Raw genomic sequence first — 18179 nt, forward strand, 5'->3', positions numbered from 1 at the left:
ATTTCTGGAGATTATCAGGCAAATGTGTAGCTTTACCTTTTCTGGTTACTATTGTATAGAAAAATGGAATTGCTCGGTATGTCATTTAAGACCCTGAAATCTTTTTGTCTGAAAAATGGAACAAATGCCAGTAAGAGTTTTAAATGACTGTCAAAGCCTCCTGCAAAATGAAATTAGCAGTTGAAATAAAATAGTTAACAGTCTAAAAACTGTGTAAGATAAAGCTCATAACTATTGATTTTAGGACTCTTTTGTGCACAGTGTAAATGACACGTTTGAGTTAATCCATTTGATGGGGGTGATCACATTCTTAAGAAATGGTTTTTTATCTCAAAGCAGTTTTGGAAGTTTAAATTGTCAAGCTTCAATTATTTCTGTTCAATTTGGGATTAAAGTTTGGGATTAAAAATACATGAGCAAAAATCTCATAACCCCAGTTCAATCATGAGAGAAACACCAGACAAATTTCAATTGAGGGATATTCTACAGAATATATATGCCCAGTACTCCTCAAAACTGTCCAAGTCATCAAAAAACAACAAAAGTCTGAGAAACTGTCACAGCCAAGGGATACTAAGGAAGCAAGAGGACTAAATGTAATTTGGATTTTGGATGGGATCCCGGAGTGGAAAAAGGACATTAGGGCAAAACTGAGGAAATCTGAATACAGGTTGGGCTTTAGTTAATGTGTCAATACTGGTTCATTAATTGTGACAAATACACTATACTAGTGTAGGATGTTAATAATATTAACAATAGCGGAAACCAGTTGTGGGATATATGGGAAAGCCGTGTAGTATTTTCACAGTTTTTATCTAAATTTTAAAATACCTCAAAATAAAATATTATTTTTAAAGATGTGGCACTACATTTTTTTCAGGAAAGAGTCTCCGCCATAAGGTTACTATAGCAGAGCCTGAATGCTACTGTTTGACAAATGAAAGAAATATCCTGGAGATCTTCTCTGTAGTCCTCCAGGCTGAGGCATCACTTAGATTTGGCATTTGAGACCTTTATTGTTGACCTATGAAATTCTGTTTTATGTCTGTCTCTCACTTTGTTTCACCACAGTGTAGTATAGGTTATAGGACAAAGAAAGCTGATTTTTCTTTCAAGATCCGCTGTATGCCAAACATGTACTGCATTTCACTAAAATTAATACATCCAATTTTTAGAAACTTGTAGGATAGGACAACTCTTTTTACAAGAGAGAAAAACAGACTCAGAAGAGTAAGTTACTTGGCCGAGCACAGTGTCTCACACCTGTAATTCCAGCACTTTGGGAGGCCGAGGTGGGTGGATCACTTGAGGTCAGTAGTTCGAGACCAGCCTGGGCAATATGGTGAAACTCCAACTCTACTAAAAATAGAAAAGTTAGCAGGGCATTGTGGCTTTTGCCTGTAACCCCAGAGCATCGCTTGAACCCAGGAGACAGAGGTTGTAATGAGCTGAGATCGCACCACTGGACTCCAGCCTGGGCAACAGAGCGAGACTCAATCTCAAAAGAAAAAAAAAAAAAAGGAAGAAGAATAAGTAACTTGCCCAGAGTCACATAGATGCTTACTGACATACTACATGAGAGCCTTGTTTATTACTTGACTCCAATTTCCAGCCCTTCTACTTTCTCATATATATGCCTTCTTTGTTATAAGATTCAGATTAGCAAGATATTCTTTTTAACCTGTGCCTATGTTTTAAAATTTTTTTTTTAAAGTTTGACATAGGTATAAGCCTTCAGGAAGTTGCAAAAACAGTACAGATGCTCCCCAACTTATGATGCGGTTACCTTCCAGTAGACTCATTATAAATTGAAAGTATTGTAGGTCAAAAATACATTTAATACATCTAACCTGTAACTTAGCCTTGTATAGTTTAAATGTGCTCCTTAGCCTACAGTTGGGCAAAATCATTTAACACAAAGCCTATTTTATAATGAAGTGTTGAATATTTCATGTAATTTATTGAATACTGGAGGTGAAAAACAGAATGGTTGTATGAGTAAAGTATGGTTTCTACTGATTACATTTTGCTTTTGCACCACTGTAAAATCAAAAAAATTTTAAGTCGAACATTTCTTAAGTTGGGGACTGTATTAGTTCATTCTCACAATGCTATAACAACATACCTGAGACTGGGTGATTTATAAAGGAAAGAGGTTTAATTGACTCACAGTCCCACAGGGCTGGGAAGGTCTCGGGAAACTTGCAATCCTTTGCATTTCACCATGAAAGAGTTCGTCCAACTTTTTAGGTTTGTATTAAAAAATAAATAGTGTTTTCTCTGCACCTCATATTTGAGGAATTCTCTTACTTCTCTTTCAGGATGTCTTTCCCCACCCGTTTTGTTTATGGTGGTAAGATTATACCAATATGGCCAGCTTTTATGTACTTTGTGATCTTACTACTATGAAGTTAGCCCCTTTCAGCATTTATTCAGAATAATGCCTCTAAAAAAAGCCTTTAATGATTTCATAAGGTCCTTGATGTTTCTTATTGTCTTCCTTTCTCTTTTTTCCCTCTCCTCTTCTCCCCTCCCCTCCCTACTCCCCTCCCTTCTCCCCTCCCTTCTCCCCTCCCTTCTCCCCTCCCTTCCCTCCTCTCCCATCTCCCTCCCTCCCTCCCTTCATTTCATTTCATTTCATTTTTGCTCTATGACCATCTGTATGTTCTTTTCTTTTTGTCTGCCTTTTAGTGTTAAAATGGTCACCTGATGACCATCTGAGTTGAACTTTGTCAAGAACTAAGGGCTGAAGTTCTTTTTGTTCAATCTATGCTTCTGTTACCAGTATTGAGGGACTAAGGACTTTCAAGCCCTTCTCTTTCTCCCAGCCTGAGAGATATTAAGAGAAGGGAAAATTAGATTTTTCAGGTAAACCTTGATTTGTTGAATGCCTGATGCGTGCCACACATTGTATGCTAGGATATATTCTATTAAAAGGATTCAGGAAGGGCATTTACTCTTTTAGCTACTGGAGTTTGATTATTATCATGCTGATCAGTGTACACTGGCAGTGTGACTGATTGAGTGGAAAAGGGAGAGCCACACTGTCTTGTCACTCACCTAGTCGATAACAGATTCAGGACAAGGACTCTCGTCTCCTTTCTAATACAGTATTAGTCCTAAACCCAAAGAAGTTGAGATGTTTTGTCATTCTTTAGTTTTTCCCAAAGGGAACATTTTTCACAACGTAAAAAGATAGCTGATTGGAATTACCTTATACTTTATAAGAGGTCAGTGCCTATCTAGAGGCGACATAGTAGAATTTTCAAACAATCAGAAATCTCATAAATCAGAATTTAAGAGAAAACAAATATACCCTCCTGAACTTTGTATAATTGCATATACAGAAAACTTTCTAATTTTTTTTTGCCTTCATTTTTAGTCTAACTTGCAATTACCCCAAGTTGCTAGGTAGCAAAATTATTACGGTACTAGCTCAGAATTTGCTGTATTTTAATCAGCCTTGGTGACTGAAAACACAGAGAGAATGTCAATGAGGGAGAAAGGTTTCCTTTACTGCCCCTAGATAAAGCAGATGAAAATCTGTTTCTCTCCATGGTAGATTCCTACTCCTTGCCCAAGGAACAATAGACAACATTTATGAAAATTACAATCTTTGTGCACGTTGCTAGGTTACTCAATTTTAAGCCTTTTTCTTTACAATACATAATCATTTAAAAAATACTGAAAGAGATAAGAAATAGGAAGTGAAAACCAGTAGTGTGAGTAAATGAGAAATTGACATCTTTAAGGCACTAGATATGGTAATAAATATATTAGATTACTAGAAGAGAAAATATATTTGAATAGTAGCCAAGAAAGGATTCCAATTAGTTACAAACTACAGTGACTATTTTCAATTCTAAAATCCCCTATTTTAATTTTTCTAAGTTTCTCAGAAATGGGCATTTTAGTATTGCTCCTTAAAAACTTTTTTACTGAATAAAATAATTTTCATGAAATTACGAAAACATGGGATCTGCTCATACTGATAGTGTGTTTGACTTACCACGCACTGTATTGTGTCTCACTTAGATTACCAGCAAAAATATTACTCACATCTAATGATACTTCCAGGTATCCTATAAATGAACCCTGAGAGGTTACCTGGAGAGTCTTGAGATGCTCCCTAGCTACTCTTGTAAAAGTATATATTCTATAAAATATAGCCATGTAAAGTATCAAGACCATCTGTTGCTGTCTTCCTGCCAGGGCTGGTCAACTGGTCATCAGACCCTCTGGTTGCATCTAGTTGTCCCCTTCTTCCTACTGCTCCATTGTCCCTCTTTGGGTGTCTCCCCCTCCTCCTTGTGCTGGTGCTGCCATTTCATAGGCCTTCTCTCAATAACTGGATCTCACCAGACTCCTTTCTGCATTCCTAGCTTTGTACTTGCTGTGTAACCTGGCAGGAGTGCTTCTCCTGGGTTCTTTGCAGATCTGGTTTCTCCTTCTCAAATGACACCACCTTAGAAAGCCCTTTCCTGAGCATACTATGCAACTCAGAGTTCCCTGTTAAGTCCATCACAGACCCCTTACTTACTTCCTTTTTAGCACTCCTCAAACACCTTCCCCCCACTACTCTATGAGGGTAGGGACATAGTGGACACTCACATGTTAATAAGTGATTGAAACATGAATGCATTTTTAAAAAGAACCAGTACCAACATCCTAAAGGCTCCTGGAGAAGGGCATTTGAGCTGAATTTGAAAAGTGGAATGTGTGAAGATAGCAGGGTGTAGGAAAACAAGGGTTTGAGAAGAGAGAGGCTTGTGTCAAGGTGATCTTATATTAAAAAAAAAAAAAAAAGGTTTGGAATGAAGGTAGGCATGTGCATGTCTTTACTGGACTTTGTGGGGGAAATAGGGATAAAGAATAAACTTTGGGGAACCAGTAAAACCTTTTATCTAGGAAAGGGACATGATCAAAATGGCACCAGTGTGGCATCTAGTGGATGAGTTGAAAGTTCAGGGATTGCTAAGAAGTAAAAGTATCCACACTCTACTTCCTGTCTTGCTGATATATATATATATATACTATATATAAATATATAATATTATAAATATATATATAATTTATAATATAAATATATATAAATATAAATATATATATATTTATATTTATCCTCATCAGTGACAAAGCTCAGTAACACTCCAGGATGAAAAAGAATAGAAATACAAACTGGAATTGTTTGCTTAATCTATATTTATGCATTCACAAATATTTACTGATGCCTGCTCCATGTCAGGCATTGTACCTCTGATCCATTTGGGCTTGTAAATCTGTGTATGTCATACTTGGTGATGTTTTTGCATACCTAAAATGAGACACCACTTAAGAGATTTAGCTGTTAATACTCAAGCCAGTGAAGACAAAGCTGGCAAATACCTCCCTAAATAGGAAGGATATGTATTTAATTTGGAAAATGTCAGTTTATTTGTTACCCTACACAGTAAGAATTAGGTATCTAGAACAACTACAGGTTATGAAATACAATTGTTGAAATGTGTGCTTCTTTTAAGAAACTCCAAGAGCTACATGGAAGTATGTGTTGTTTTCTTGTTGCTGGCTTTCCTTCTGATATGCCATTTGCTCCCGAAATACCCAATTTTGTTTTCTGCCCAGACCTACACACACATGCACTTTAGCTGTACCATCCTTAGATTACTATGTCACAAATTTTACCTTGTTTTGAAACTGAAGTACAATGACTGATTTTATTATTTTTGTATTTATTTGCAAAGCTGAATTCTAGTAATTATCAGTGAAGACAATGGTTTTGCACAAAAAGAGGTATATTTCTATCTTGAAACTAGGTTATATTGTTACTGCCACAGAAAAGGCAATGGCTTTTTCAGAATATTAGCGTTTGTAGCTCTTGCTTATTGATAGAGAAAAGTTAGTTGCCATAGTGATCTAACAGCCTCTGGAGGGAATGCAGTCATGGCCTTAAGTATCCGGCAACCCACCCAGTTGAGAGCCCCTCTGAAAAGGATTTCCTTCCTTGGAAACTGGGTTTCTGAAATAAAAAGAGTTTAATTTCTGTAGCTTAGATTTGCTTATAAGTTTGTTTTTCACTTTTACCTACTGTAATTAAAGGAAAAACATTTATGATAAAGACAGCATATATTTCTTCAGGGATGACATTAAATAATAGATTTTTGTGTTAACCATTCCATAAATGTGATCTCAAACACACAAAATGACCTTTATACTTTTATTCATGTGAGCTATGGAGCTTAAAAGAAAACCACTTTGACCAGATGTTGATCCAATAAATTTATCAATATTTGGTGTTTTTAGAGTTTCAGTATATATTCTTAGATGGAGGGAACTCTCATGGCCTGTCAAAATCTGCTCAAGCTGTGCTGGGTGAAACAGCACTCATCTATAATACTCTTGTAACATGAGCCAATCTGCAGTCGGTTGTTCTGAATTCTACATCGCTCACAGCGCAGGTTGATGTGTGAACACTATATTTACAGGACCAAAACTGCACATTTGCTCTGCAGCTGTGTTTAACGGTTATCAGTTTGGCACACAGCATGACTGCTTTGGAGGGAGAATAGACACTTCTCATCCCTTTTGGCAGTTATGAAGTAACTGAAGTACCTACTGCTGAAGTGATTCACTTGAGCTTAATTAGATTTGCTAAATAAGTAGCATTTGAAGAAACCTGAAGAAAATCCTTGCGGGTTGGTGATTTGTTATGTCATTTGTAAGCATGCTTATTTGAGGGGGCTAGGAATTAAAAATGATGAAATTTAATGCACCATAAACCCAGATGTATTATATGCATATATACTTTTTAAAAGAGTTTTTAAAAGTGATGCTTTGCAGGGATGACTAAAATGCTTGTCTCAGACAACTGGGACCTGTGCATGGGGACTGATCCATCTGCATGTGCCCATGTCTGCTTGATGGTGCTTATGTGTGTACAACTAGCTTTACACCTCTCATGAGAGCCCACAGCTCTTTAATAAACACCCCAGTGCCAGCTGTGAGGGCTGTGCCAATAACCACTACTTGAAGCTGGAGAGTGCAGTCTGAGACAGTGAGATGCTGTACTGCACTTGTATTTACATGTTAAGGTTGATTTAATTGCAATGACTTGTTCTGGTATGTGTTACTTTAATTGCAAAAAAAAGAAATTTAATTTTATACTCAAGAGACATTTCTTTAAATACTCCTGAAGTTTTGTTCTTTAGTATTAGAGTTCTACAAAGTGAATTAACTGTGGAGAATAGCTGTAAAATACTTACTGAGAGGAGAGGTTAAATTTTATATTCCAGTTTAAGTTAAGGCTAGGATAAAATTTGTAAACTATGTTTATTTAAAATATTTTCTAATCTGTCAAAAAGTTGTCACATTTTAATCAAATTACTTAGTTACCTAAATTTGTCTAGCCATAAATAAGGAAATAAATGAGAGGGAACAAGTTTAATTTCTTGATGAAGCACTCTGATGATTTTTTTTACCCTTACAGTAAAAAAGAAACCTTTCAAACATACATCCTACCATAGGTTCACCATCAAATCTCAAGTCAGAATCAGGTTCAAATCAGAATTCAAAACCAGTTTTAGAACTCAAGTGGCAGCTCATGCCCTGCACGCAGGCAAACGGCTAGGAATTAATCAGAAAGTTCCACCCGTGTCCATCCTTCCTGTTATTTGCTCATCTTCCCAGCAAGTACTAAAAAGAAAAAAAAAAAAAAAAAAAAAGTACAAATTTGTATGGAACCTACTATAACTCTGATTAAAGAGACCCTGTATTCCCCAATGACTGACCCCCTAGTTCCCCCAAAAAGGAATTAAACTGCTAAGCTTTTTATACATGTTCTTAAAATCCTTATTGGACTTGACATAAACATGCAGATAATTCCACTAGTTTCTTTTTCATAGGTACAATAATAGCACTAAGTGCAGAATTCCCCTTGTATCCAAGCAAGACTCTTATGAAAACTTTAAAGTCTTCTGCAATGCACCTAAAATTAACCAGGAGACTCGGTGCATATACCAACAAATGTTGTACACCTATGTGATAGTGATCACCTCACTTAACCTCTCCCAGCTTCAGTTTCTTACTTGTCTTTACTACTACATAAAGTTGTTGAAAGGATTAAAGGAGACTATATAACTAGCTGTTTTTATTTATAATTAAATAATATCTGTGTGGTTAGTATTTAGTCTGGGTAACTAAATATCTGTTTTTTTTGTTGTTGTTGTTGTTGTTTTCCGTACACATATACATATTCCTTTTTTAAAATAGACATATGGGCAAATACATTTTTTTCAATATGCCTCCATGTTGTTTCTCTGGATTTCTGCCAGGATGGGATGTGTCAATTATGCACAGAATTGTTAGTGTGTCCCTGGGTGCTTATATAAGTCATTATCTTTGGTGAATGACAAATACACAAACTCCTGTTACCTCTGGTGGGGTAGCCTCTAATTCCTAATTGAGGGACATGATTGAATTCATGTAGTTCAGCCCCAAGTAAGTAGATAAAAATTATTAAGTAAATGCCCTGGTTCATCTAAACAAAATATGTCACTGATAGCTTTTTATATGAACTATATACATTTAGTTTACCTAAATTTATTAATAAATAGTATCTCTGAGCATCTTTAATTTTATATTTTATACTTAACTATGAAAGTATCCAGAACCAGATTCCAGTCACTAACTACCTCTTCATTAATGGATCAATGGTTTTAACAGATTTATTGGAAATTTGTCTATACTGAGCAGGTAATATGTACTTTGTGAAAATAGGTATAAAACTGGGTTCATCTTATCAGCATATCATTTACCCAATTATGGGAGTAAAAAAGGAGGCACATGTATTTTTCCCCTAATTCTGAAATGTCTCCCAATTCTTGAAATTTGAACGTGAAAATGTGTGCATTCAAATGAAGACATTCAATCTGAAAAGCTTCTTTGTATAAAATACTAACCAAATTTAAAGCTGAACCATAGGGTAAATATAATAGAAAAGTATATTTTGGATTCTGCGTTTATTTTCATTGGATGCAAACAATAATTACAATTGCTAGATGTGTGTTAGTGAATAGTTTTAACTCATCATGCTAGCAAAAATCATCTACATATAAATAATAGAGCAATTTCAAGCAATTTTTTCTTAGGTCAGATATTCCTGCCAGAAACTTGTTTGCTTTGTTAATGTGTTCAATTATTAAACTTTGAGAGTACAAAGATAAATTTGCTAATAGGGTTCAATTAACAAATTTCTGATTACATTTCCCTAATAACTGATGATAGTATAGAACATTTATTTCTGCCATGCTTTATTAGTAAAATTGCAGTGATCTGGGTGACTGGAATTAAACTGCTGAAAAATGACTTGGTCTGATTTATTCATTGAGCAAAACCAAGCTTTAAAGGCTGTGTTGCTATGGCACCCAAGATTAACTTTAAAAAAAAAAAATAAGTTTAATTTTAGTAAAAACATTGGTACATCTCTTTTGGCATTGTGTAGATAAAAATAGATTCTCCCCTCCCCATTTTCTTGTCTTTTTTGTGTTTAGCAAGTCCTTTGCATTCTTTTAAACATACACTAAAAGAAATTTAGCATATTTAAAGAGAAGGGAAAAAGCAGTAAAATAAAAGTGTTTTATCAAAAGATTACAATTTGTAAAATAGCAAATATTTCAGTCATCTCTCTCTCTCTCTATGTATATATATATGTACTTTTTATTTTGTCTAATTTAATCCTTTCAAAAACTGTCTGGCTTCTCATACTTTTTAGAAAGATGGTGCCAGAGAGGGAGAAGTCAGTCTATTCTAGTAGTTTCATTTTCTAATTAGTCTTCAAACGTAAAAACAGGTTGCAAAATTGGGACAGTGACAAGTTTTACGAGAAATCTTAATGTAGCTCCAATCTTTCAAATTCTAAAAGAATATATTTTCTCTTTCCTGAGACAAAGGAATTGTCTGGTTGCTTTAGCCAGGATTGATTTCTGTCTTCAGAATACCATTTGGTGGTGTTAGACTGCTAGATGAAGAATTTTGTTGGTGGTGGTGGGGGAACAAGAAGAAAAATTGAATGCTTTGTATGATCATCAAAAGCCACTTTTCAGGAGTATTTTACATTTATTGGTGCCAAGCAAATCAGAAATCCTACCTTACAGAGAGCGATTGTTCATGAGATGACCCAGTACTGCAAGTCGCTTATGTTTATCATTATGCTTCCACATTCTAAGGAAATTCCACTTTCAAATGTTGCCGTCAGTGCTTTCTTCTATAGGAAGAATTTGAACTATAAAATTTGAGAAGCTTCAACGTCTGTGGAAATTTGAGAGCATTGCCTTTTTTCCTCTTTATTGAATGTAAAGTGTTTTAACAAAAGCATGGTAGCCCAGTACATTTTAAATGTCAAAACTTGCACATAGTGTATCTCATAAAGAATTTAAATTTTAGTCTTTGAAATTTTAAAGCCTCAAACATCTTTAGAGACCGACTGCAGCAAATAAACAGAATATATCGCAGAGAGATTTAGTGAAGAACAATTTTTTTTTGCCATTGTTTCTCACAGTGCTCTGCAGATGAAAATCTGTGAAGAAACTGAGTGATAGTTCAAGACTGTATGCAGGGGAGAAATTGAAAGCAGAACCAAGCTTTTACAGATTTTACCTGGAAAAACAAAGTGGTTTAGATGAGGTGCTAGTCTGATCACTAATTTAGATTTTATAAAAATTGAAATGAGTTAATATTTTAAAATATTTAAGTATGTTCTCTGGACCACAATAAGCACAGTGTACTTTTTTAAAAAGTGATTTTATATAAGATTATAAATTGCAGAAATGAGTTGTTACTTCCTTGTTGTTGCTTATTTCTGATTTTAAAATAGCAAAATTTATAAAGCTATGGTTTTTAGAAAATAGTAGTAATTCATATTCTTATAATTGTTTTAATAATCTAAATTAATACATAAATTATTGCTTTAATGTTAAATTTTGATTTTAAAATTTACTTCAGTTTCTACAGGTAATATATTGAGATTCTGACAATTTTATATTAATGTATGATTTTATTCTGACACAGCTATTGAATTTGAATCACTAATTATTTCTATGCATGTGTTAATACCATTCTCCAACTTTGTTTTAGGTAGCTAGATTGTATCCAGGGAAGCCCATTTAGATCAGAAATAACATTTCTTTCTAACTTCAAAAAATAAGCATCCACTTTAAAAATGGAATCTGAATTTAAATAAAAATCCTAATTTAGGATTCTGTTCCATTCTTTAACTAGTGGAAAGAAATCTTAGAGAAAAAAAAAAAACAAAAAACAAATTGCCAGTAATTTGCATTAAAGAGGAAGAGATGGATTTTTTTTTTTTTAAGTCAGCAGACATTGAAGATGGTTCAGTGAAGTTAAGTAATAGAGATCTCAGATTTTAATTTAGTCAAGATTATGATTTTACATAGAAGCATTGTTGAAATAGGCTTGATAATAATGTTTTAAGTGTTATACAAATCTGGGTGAAATTATATTATTCATCTACTGTCTTACTCAGTTATATTGATTCAGCTGTGTTTTAAGAGTGAGAGACCTTATATCAATGAGCGTTTGTTCTGTACATCTCATGTGCATGGTCTTAATAAAATAAGCATACCTCTAACATTTGGGGGAGCATCATATTAGTTCGGGGGTAGGTTAGAGACTCTGCTTTCCAAATAATTAATTTCATAGATCCATGCTCTTGAAAAATTGGTACATACCAATATATTTTTAAGCTTTATTTTTCAAATATGCTATGTATTGTTTAAAGCATTAGCTTAAATGAAAAATAATATTTTACATTCGTAAAGTTGTGTTTATTTAATTCAGTAATGAAATTAATTTGGAGTTGTTGGCATACTGCCTTCACAGGTTTCTGTGACTCATTTGCTGAGAAAGTGTGATTCAAGAGACCAGAATCATTTTTTTCTCATTTGCTAAAACTCATGTTTTGACTATGGGCAAATGTTCATGGCAGATTTAAAACAAATTTAAAGTAAATATTCTGTGATAATATTTGGAAGCTGAGTGATGTCTAGCCTTACATAACTAGGACAAATATAAATCTCTGAGTTCATGGACTTTAAAAGTATCAACTATACATCATTTTAGAATACTGGTTTTGTTTTTCTCATATTCTTAGAGTTTAACTCTTATACTACTAATTATGACCTCTAGAAGGTAATTGCATCTAGAAGCAAAATATCTGCTGTTTTATTAATTTAATAATTAAGCACTAAATGGTGTTCCAATTTAGGTTTAAAAGTAAGCACATTCACACATTTAAAGCTATTTCCTAATTTTTTTTCCTACAGAAGAGATTATAGCTGCATGATCGCTATATGTCTTGTTCAATACTCATTATATTTATAATTTATATTATCTGTATATTTATTCATTATATTTATAATTTAGTCCTGTCCAAATAAAGTATATTTTCATAGTTAAGTGTGTTGTGGTAGTATAATGATTACATGAAATAACCTGGACCTTGTTGTTTGCAAAGTAAATTAAATGTTAATTTTCTGGGTTACTACTTGGAAATTAAGTTGTGGAATGATGTTTCTCACTGGTCCAAGGAGGAACATAAAATTCTGATTTATCAGATAATCCTACAGGAAACGTATGCCTGTTTTGACTTATGATATGTTTCTTATTACAATGTCCTGCTTTTCTGGCTTTCCGTTAAATGTTTAGAAAAATTAGTTAATAGTTTTGCAGGAAAAGAAAGGAACTTTATCAGTGTATACCAGCCATATAAGAAGTGGGAACATATATCAAAGACCTCTAATTTTCCGATCTCACTTTGAACTTTTCTTCACAGTTTTCCAGCTCAAGATGGTATATAGTCTTGCACAATGGGCTGTAGCCAACTTTCCGTCAGAAGAACTGAGTAAAAATTATTCCAAAATTGTTCTTAGAAAAAAGTCTGAGCCTGGAATTGTCTTGCATTAAAAAACAAAAAGCAAATGATTGCTTTAAAAACACACCAAATGATATTGGATGGTCTTTATTTTTGACTCTGTTTTTTAAAGTGTGTATACGTTCATTACATCCAGTTGTCTATTGGCCTCTTTTTGTCGTAGCTTTTCGGAAGTTGACTGACAGGCCGCTTTTTCTATAGTGGGAAAATAGGCGCTTTGTGTGCGCGGAGGGATTTCCAACGCCCCAGAACCAGCAATTAGTGTTTGGGCATCCTGCTCCCCACCAGGGGGCAGCACCGGACACTGCCTTTCCTAGAGGCCTGAGTGCATTAAGGCTTTCTAGCAGTGCCCTCCACCCCTCTTCCTCATACAGCCCTTATGTATTTTTGGTATTTTCTTACACATTTTAGGCTTAGTAAGTGTTTAATAAATGATAGCTGTTTAGGCATTGTGCCATACGGATACTGCTTTTCAGGTTTGACCGTTCTGTGTACCTGAATTTTGTCTTTCGTGGTAATTTGGTCTATCATTTAAAATACCTTGTGTTTATTATAAATATGGGATACCTTTAACTCGTAAAGTCTAGCAATTATTGAGCACAACGACATGTCAGGCATGAAACCAGGTACTTTTTATATGCTGCTGCAGAATCTTAGTAGACATAAAGGCAAGATAACAATAGAGTCATAAAACAATAGGAAAATGCAGTAATGGGGAATTGTAATACTTCTATTTTGATGTTGAATAAACAGTACAAACCTCGGGGAGGTTAAATCACAATAGAACAAAGATCCCTTCAGATAGAATTCCAGATTCCATGCTGTATCAATTATATTATGAAACCTTGCCATAAAAAAAAAAAAAAAAAAAAAAAAAAAAAAAAAGTTGAGGGTGAATTAAGCCACGATGTGTAATGCCTGAGACAGAAATTTCAGTGATGTAACTCCAGTGACACTGTGACAAGGAGAATTAGGGATGGACATACGTAAAACTTGAATGAAGAAATAGGGTTAGATATTGAGAGATCCCAAGGAAACCTGTGAAAACCCTAATATATGTGAATTTATGTACATGTAATATGTAACATATTACATTCATCAAAACATGGGAATAAATGACGTACTCTTAATTTTTAAAAGCCCCATGAATATATTTTACTTAAAACCATAATGGATCTTATTCTTTTAATTTGTACTTGTCCTCCCTTAAAATTTAAAGTTCTCTGTCCTTCCTAATTTTAACAAGATACTTTGTTTTCTAAAAATAAAACAAAACAAAAAGATAAATTTGTTTTGTTTTATTTTGTTACAGAAAATAGTCAAATGAAGACAATTTATTTTGCCTGTGTCTATGATTGTAATGATTTGGAATTGTTATTTCACATTGTTTGCTTTCTTTTCTGGCTATAATGTGCATAGCAATCCAGATGGCTAATATATAAACAGTTGGAGTTATGCTTATTACAATCATTTAGTGTGGCTTAGGAGGTTCCCAGTACCCAGGACCATCTGTTCATTGCTCTGTGTATTACCTTCATGATCAAGTTTGTGTTTTCAGCTCCTTCACATACCTTAGCCTCTACCTTTCTTTATATGTGAAAGAGGCTTCTAAGACTGAACTTAACTCATATGCCCCTCAAGGCTATGTTGTCAGACCTTGATAATCCCAACCTGCCTTCACACTACCATTCTTTTGTATTCCTAATTCATTTTTGTCCCCTTATCATTGCTATTCTCAATAGTAGTATCTTAAAATTTGCAGAAGAGTGACTAAGAAAATGGGCGTTGTAGTCAGGTTTGAATCTTAGTTGGCTGTGTATGTAGAGATTTGATCTTGGGCAACCTCCTTTATCTTTATTTCGTCACCTGTGAAAAGGAGTATAATACTGACTTCATAGATTTGTTAAAATGATTAAATGAGATAAAATGTAACTCATTTAGCCCATGCCTGGTTTCTTATTATTAACATAATTTAGAATGAAAATTCTCCTGTTGCAAAAAGGCATATTCAGAGGTAAATTCAAATATTATATTCTAAAATTTCACATGCATCTTTTGGAAGAAATATCTACTTTAAGCACCTGGCAATGTGAAAGCACATATGACAACAGAATATATGTAGGCGGTACTAAATCATTGTTTTGGGGTTCATTTTCAGTCCTTCTTACTGGATCCTGGGTGCAACTTTAGACCCCAAATAGCTAGAGAAAAGTTTCTCTAGGTGCCTGTCTGTTGCTTCTGGTTACATGTTACACTATAATCTGCTTTGGAGCCTCACAGCCACATCTGTCATTGTTCCACATGGCCTGAGCCAGCTTACATGCACAGCTCTGTAGGGAGAAAGACCATAAACGAACACTCCCCATTTCTAGCCCATATTCTGCATAATACATGTAAGTCTCCCAGCAGCCCTGTAGGCTATGCCATTACTTAATTCCCAATTTATGTGGCTTACTTTTTCTCAATGAAAAGTCATCAAATATGGTTTTTAAGATATGGAACAGAAGAATATGATTAATCTGAGTTGTCATGAAAATTCAGGGCACGTGGTTGCTATGGTTATGGCTTCATGTATTTATAATGGAGAGAAACTTTGTCTCCATTAATCTACAAACTTGCCAATGAGATTCGGTATTTGTTTTTCTGTGTGTGTCTGTGTGTGTGTGTATGTACGTACGTATGTACATGTATACAGCTTCTTCCTGAAAACACTGAGGTGGAACAAGGGTGTTCTGTTTTGGTGGTAGTGCAAAGAAACATACTACACATAAATTATTTATATGTGAACCAATTCAGTGAGAAGTAACTGTACAGCTGCTTAATTGACCTAAGGGTCTTACTTCCAACTGCTTAAAAATAAGTGTAAACTGAAGTTCATGGAAAATATAACTTAAGGCTCTTTAATGTACTTTTGTTAGTAAAGAGAATTTCAAGCTGTTTCAGTCAGTCAGCGTATATTCTTTAAAAAACTGAACACCCTATTCATAGTCTTCTCTTATATATCCTTGAATTACCTTCCATGATTTTTACATTTTATATACTTATAATAGTGTTTAAGAACAACTTAATACTACATAATTTACAGTCATCGTTTCCAGATTAAGGAAGCTGTATGTGTAAAATCACAAATTTATGTAACATAAAACAGGAACTTTTATTCATATGAGAAAACCATTATTCACTTTATTGTTTTCCTTTATTTCAGCATCGTTTATTACAAAATTAATACTGTTTTCGAAAAACCAAAACAATATATTATAAAGCACAACGTGGAGTTGTCTCTCACCTCCTTGTCATTCCCAGCCTCAAAGGGTAACCACTGTTTACAGTTCAAGTGTGTCTTCACAGCAGATGTTTTCCTATGCTCGTGCAAACATATAGATGTATTCCTGGAAAGAGTGAGGCTTGCATTCTTGAGGAGTTAGGAGCATTGCTATTTGAAAAAATAAAAATCCAGTTTGATGATGTTAGTCATTATGCTGAAAGGAGTGATTTTAACAAATACCAACAGATCTTCTTGTGGTAGGCCAACTTTCCAAGTTACTAGTTCAAGAGAATAGCCATTTTATAACAGGTATAAAATCAAAGGCATTTAGTAAAATATTTTGCCTTTAATTTTCCATGGATAGCTTGTTTATGAAGAGTTCAGTATTCAGGGAAGATAGAAAAACAGCCCTGTGTCAGCTAAAGTAATAAAACCGACTTAATCCCAAATTGACAATTTAAAACCCTTTAAAATTACTTATTGCAAACAAGAAACAATCCACCCAGTCTGTCATCTCTTTTCAGCTTATTAGTAGTGGAATCTCTTAGGTGGCTCTTTAAAACGTGTGTATTAAAAGTCCTAAAGTTGTTCGTGGAGATTTCCAGTTGCTAGGGAATACCAACACTTATTTGGTGTTTGATATTGTAAATTGTGATAGTTATTGGGGCCAAAAGGAGGTCTGTAAATGTCCAGTAGGTTCTTTTTGGAGCTAATTTGTGCTGTTTGCGTTTTCTTTCTGCCCCAATACACTTGTCACTGGAAGAAATTACACAGAGGGTAGGGATAAAGCATGAAGTATCATGATTCCTTCATGTAAAAATTTTGCTCAAATTAAAATGTAAACATAGTATAATATGTAAAAAAAAAAAAAAGGGGGGGGGGCCTCCTTAAATCCTTTATAAAGGAAGACAATGTATAAACATGTGAGTAAATACCAAGGTTTCATTTTAGGTAATAGCTGTGAATGTTAAAAGTAATATTATTTTCCTCAGAATAGTTTAATCACATATCTCTTAAATTTTTTAACTCTTTAAACATTTTATTTTCAGTCCGGACTTGGGGGCTCACACCTGTAATCCCAGCACTTTGGGATGATGAGGCTGGGCATCACTTGAGCCCCAGGAGTTGAAGACCCCGTTTCTAGAAAGAAAGGAAGAGAGAGAGAGAGGGAGGGAGGGAGGGAGGGGAGAGAAAGAGAGCGAAAGAAAGAGAGAAAGAAAGGACAAGAAAGAGAGAGAGAGTGAGAGAAAGGAAGGAAGGAAGGGAGGGAAGGAAGGAAGGGAGGGAGGGAGGGAGGGCAGGCTAGGCGTGTTGGTGTGCACAAGTGGTCACAGCTACTTGGTAGTCTGAGGTGGGAGGATTGCTTAAGTCTGGAAGGTCGAGGTTGCAGTGACCCGTGTTTGCACCACTGCACTTCAGCCTGGGCGAGAGAGTGAGACCCTATTTCAAAATAAATTCAAATTTGAATATTTTACTTGAGTAACATTTTTTTCTCCTGAAAATAATTTTCTACAGTGTTCTACTGGGGTTAAGGTTTTACATGTTTAAACCAGATCTCTAGCCTCATGGGGCTCATAGTCTCTCGTGGAAGACAGATAATTGGGCAACTGCAATGGATTATGCCGAGTTCAGTGCTTTGGGAGCTCAGAGCAGAAGCCCCTCCCTCATCTGCCCTGTAGGATTGGGGAGGTGCTGTCAAGGAAGGCTTCCCAGCAGGAGTGATTCCTGAGGTAATAACCTGAGATTTGTACACACATCAGTCAGGCAAAGAGCTGTGGACTTGGGGTGTGAGTGGCCAGAGACCCAGCAGCATCTACAGAAGCCAGACTATGAGAGAGATGAGAACACAGTCAAGTAACTGATAGAAGTTCAGTCTGGCTGGGACATGGAGGAATTACTAACATTTATTATGAAAGTAATACATGTTCATTGTATAAAATGTCAGAAAAACAGGAAATGAGAAAGTATATA

General features: G+C 34.9%; 1 protein-coding gene across 4 annotated transcripts in view; it reads left to right on the forward strand.

Moving 5' to 3' along the window:
* BCKDHB (branched chain keto acid dehydrogenase E1 subunit beta) overlaps positions 1 to 18179 on the forward strand; it is a 289273-nt gene that overhangs the window by 229762 nt on the left and 41332 nt on the right. The gene's annotated exons all lie outside the window — the stretch shown is intronic.

This window comes from Rhinopithecus roxellana, chromosome 4, assembly GCF_007565055.1.
Source record: "Rhinopithecus roxellana isolate Shanxi Qingling chromosome 4, ASM756505v1, whole genome shotgun sequence".
In the NCBI taxonomy this organism is placed as follows: Eukaryota; Metazoa; Chordata; class Mammalia; order Primates; family Cercopithecidae; genus Rhinopithecus; species Rhinopithecus roxellana.